This window comes from Galeopterus variegatus, unplaced genomic scaffold (assembly GCF_000696425.1).
Source record: "Galeopterus variegatus unplaced genomic scaffold, G_variegatus-3.0.2 Scaffold1238, whole genome shotgun sequence".
Taxonomy (NCBI): Eukaryota; Metazoa; Chordata; class Mammalia; order Dermoptera; family Cynocephalidae; genus Galeopterus; species Galeopterus variegatus.
This window is the reverse complement of record NW_007727349.1, coordinates 146,268-150,856: the sequence shown is the minus strand read 5'-3', so window position 1 is coordinate 150,856 and position 4,589 is coordinate 146,268. Positions and strand designations below refer to the sequence as shown.

Below are 4,589 nucleotides of genomic sequence, written 5' to 3'. Positions count from 1 at the left end.
ACTTATTGGTGGGAGCTAAAAATAAATAAATAAATTCACACACACACACACACACACAAAAGGGGGGGGGGAGAAGATATAACAACTACAATTCCTTGAAGTTGATACGACAAGCAAACAGAAAGGACATTGTTGGGTGGGAGGGAGGAGGGAGGGGGGTTTCGGTAATGGGCCACAATTATCAACCACATTGTATATTGACAAAATAAAATTTTTTAAAAACAATAGGTGGTGCCAGATTTGGCCCATGGGAATCATATAGTATTTGCCCTTTTGTGACTGGGCTTATTTCACTTAGCATAATGTCCTCAAGGTTCATCCATGTTGTAACATGTATCAAAATTTCCTTCCTTTTTAAGGCTGAATAATATTCTATTGTATGGATATACCACATTTTGTTTATCCATTCATCCTCAATGAACGCTTGGGTTGCTTCTACCTTTTGGCTATTGTGAATAATGCTGCTCTGAACATAGGTGTACAAATATCTGTTTGAATCCCTTCTTGATCCTTTTTTATGTCTTTATTAAAACCTCATTTTGAAATAGTAAACATATTAAAAGTAACACGTCACTTAGCTAGCAAGCTTCAGCCATTACCTAACAAGGCTGAAGGGAATAGATTGGCACCTGGAGTTTGCAATTTAACCTAATTTACCATGAATGATTTTATCTCACGCCCATTGAAATAAACATGGAGGTAATATGAAAAAGCTTTTGGAGGAGGCATGCTGAGCTGAATGGAAAGTGAATACACATCTCACCACCTGCTCAACCCCGTGCGATCAAACTGAGTAAAGACTGGCAGAAACCAGCACTGCCATGGAGTGGGCGAGAATTGGTGGTTTACCAAAGGCAGAAACATTATTTTAACTTTATTACTCAACAAAATCACAATGGGGCTTTCTCAGCCAAGAACCAGAATCCTCCAAAGCTCTCCAGAAGCTTCCAGCAGGTCATGTGGGAACCTGATTCATTCAATAACGTTTGTCAGCTGTAAGAGCTAGAATTGGTTGTAGATGATATGTAGAGTATACCCCAATAGTCCTTCCTGGGGGCCCTGGGAAGGGTTTGCAAAGAGAAGTGGGATCCTTAAGCATCTCATCATTTCAAAATGCTTAATAGTCAAAATGACGGCACACAGGTTAAAATGCTTTGAGAACTATATATAAACAGTACCATGCCCCTGATCTGAAGCACTAGTTATATTCCAATGAAGATAACAACAGAAACTTTTAGAAAGTGTCCCTAGATTAAAAGATACTGGAAACTTCTCAACCAACCTTTTAACTTGCAGATGAAGAAATTAATGCTTAAAAAGGTGAAATGACCTTCCCAAGATCAATAATGGCTGGTAGAGCTGAGAATTACACAGATGTCTCAAATGTCCTCAAATGAAGGCCTCTGAAACATTCTGGGCAGAAGTATGAGGGACAGAAAGGAACATAAATGATTTTCCAGCCTCAGAGAACTTACACTCTAGTTCTAAGCCAGTGAAAACGGACAAGATATTTGTCGACTGTTATGAAGTCTTGCTGGTTATCCCCAGCCCATTTGGCTCAGGCCATGTAATCTTAGGGTTGAAAGGGAGGCCATCCAGGCCTGTGTGGTTTTGTTTTGTTTCAGTACAAAGCTGACACTCATCAGCTCTAATAAATGATTATTTTCCATTTTCTACTTCAACTTGGGCTTTTGGCAGAATGAGCTCATACATCAATGTGAATGGATCGATACAGTTCATAATTTATGAAGATATGGAGGGAGGGAGAGATTGATTCTACAGAACCACCCAACTGAGGCTTTCCTCTCTTCCTCCTTGCCACTTGGGTTTGGTCATTTCTAAATTTATTGATACCTACTTCCACTGGAGAGGATCAGCAGGCAGTGAGAAAAGTGAGATAGCATCCTACATAAGTCTTTCTAATAAAAGACTAACAGCTAAACTGCAAACGTGTTATGGGTCATCCCTGGATTTCAATGGTTTATGTGATTCACATCAACTCCATGGAAATGTAAATAAGAGGTAATGACACACACTTACATATATGCACATCTATACACACCCTAGGGACCCACTCCAGAATGGGACGGAACTTAGAGAGTAGGCAAGAGAGGGATGGGGAGGAAGCTAGAGGAAGAAGAAAGGAATAAAGAAAAGAGGGAGGGAAGGAGTCTCTTAAACATTAATGTGAGCTGCACACGAGTTCTGTGAAAGAAGGGCAGAGCTACAGGGCCAAAGCTTCGGAAGGTGAGTGTAAATTTTTTTAGGTGTATGTATACATATGAAATAGCTACAGAATTTCCATTCCTAGCTGATGTTGGTTCTTCTGTCCCTGTCCACACAGCGTCAGACACATCGGTAACTGGGGGGGTTTTCTTCTCTTTGTCCATAACTTCAAGTGTCTTATTTTTTATTTCAGTGATTTAATCAAAAGTAAAATATAAAGGAAGCTAATTTCTTCCTAAGAAGTGAATTACTCCTAGCGGTATTATCAAAGAGTTGCTTTAAAGCTTTCTAATACTCAAACATAAAACAACCGGTATCATTTTTTCCTTAAACTTTTATACATATAGATATAAAAGTTCTCTCTCTCTGAGTTATATATATATATAGATAGATAGATAGATAGATATAGATAGATAGATAGATATAGATATAAAAGATCTCTCTCTCTGAGTTATATAGATAGATAGATAGATAGATATAGATAGATAGATATAGATATAAAAGTTCTCTCTCTCTGAGTTTTATATATATATAGATAGATAGATAGATATAGATATAAAAGATCTCTCTCTCTCTGAGTTATATATATATATATAATATATATATAATTGTTATAGGTATAGTTATAAATAATAGTTATATATGTAGTAATATATGTAACAGTTATATATAACTATTAACAGTGTGCTATGTTCATTTGATTGCTTTAATCAATCAAATAACATGACATGAAAAGGATTAAGAGAAATAAGGGGAAAACCCAGCAGCAAAACATTCTGGAAATTTGATTTTCCTTTACAAAGAATTACAATACTCCCAAGTTGGCCCTAGGGAGAAAGGAAGGGGACAGAGAGGAAAAAGAAGTGAAAAGAGAGCTGGGGGAGGGGAGAACATCCCTCCAGGGGCTGCCAACTCCCTGCTACGGAGTTCCGGCATCTTCCACAAGCCAGCTGTTGGTGGTTATAGGGATAGATGTTACTTACATTCAAATCTTAAAACAATACTTATCACTGATAAGTCATAATACTGGGTTTGTGACAAGCAAAACTGACATATAATCACATGGTCAAACCATTTCCCTTCCTGGAGCTGATGAAGGTGGTGATGAACAACTAGATATCAGAGAGAGAGAAGCCCAGAAAGGAAGGAAAAGCTATGCCCGGCCCACACACTCCAACACAAAGGGGACAGTGCACACACCATCGTACAAAAAATAAATTGAAGAGTATACACCTTCATTTGGAATACCTTGGGGAAGGGTGAAAAATCAAATACAGGTTAAAACAATCACATGAAATCCAAAGCTTCCCTCACCCTGGACACATTCTCCCACTTTCATCTCAAGTTATACAAGTAAATGTGAAAAATTGAGGAGCCTTCTCTTCAAGCACAGAGTTTACTCTTGTAACTTAACTCCACCTTCAATCTCGTTCCTCAAGATCTGGGACAAATTTCCTCGTTTAGAATTGTATTTCATCTTCTCATTCTCTACTAATCACCCATTTTCAAGCCAAGAGCTAGTTTCAGTACTTATTCTCACAATCCACTTTCAAAAACAGATGTTTAATAAGATTCTTCTCTCCCTCAGCCCTTAGAAACCAAAAACAATTTATCTGAATCACAGAATTTCAACAGCTTCTCCTAAAACATATAACTCATAAGTGTGTTCTCCTTCTGGTAGTTTTCCTTTTGGTAACTCATTTTTCAAAAGGGCGTATGACCACAAAGACATACTTTCATTCAACAATGAAAGTTAGCTCCAAGACAAATAAGATGTGGCTTCTTCCATCAAGGAGCTTAAAATCTATAAAGAAAATCAAAACCTAAACAAGCACAAAACCCACAGAAGAATAAACGTGCATTAACAGAACGAAATGCAAGGGCTGGCTGGTTAGCTCAGCTGGTTAGAGCGTGGTGCTGATAACACCAAGGTCCAGGGTTCCATCCCTGTACCAGCCAGCTGCCAAAATAATAATAATAATAATTTTTTTTAAATGCAGCCACAAATGTCCAAAAATAGTCATTTAGGATCAGCCCTTCACTAAGGCTTTTCTGACACTATCACTCATATTACAGCATACACATTTGTGTAATGAAGACCTCCCACGTCTGCTTCGTGTTGGTGCCTTAGGTAAGTCATTTTTCTTTTTTTTTTTTTTTTTTCCCTTTTTGTCTTTTTTCGTGACCGGTAACGGGATCGCAAACCTCGGTGTCGCACCCATACCGCGACTGGCAACGGGATCGCAACCCTCGGTGTCGCGCCCGCACCGTGCTCAACCAGTGAGCAGACCGGTCTCTACATGGGATCCAAACCCTCGGCGGGAGCGCCGCCATGCTCCCAAGTGCTGCACTCTACCAAGTGC

General features: G+C 38.9%; 1 protein-coding gene and 1 non-coding gene across 3 annotated transcripts in view; one reads left to right on the top strand and one right to left on the bottom strand.

The window, feature by feature from the left end:
* The window catches only part of SH3KBP1 (SH3-domain kinase binding protein 1), a 269,084-nt gene that overhangs the window by 181,000 nt on the left and 83,495 nt on the right, over positions 1-4,589 (bottom strand). The window lies entirely within an intron of this gene.
* Positions 4,112-4,185, top strand: TRNAI-GAU. The gene has a single exon. It is a non-coding gene; the product is annotated as a tRNA-Ile (tRNA).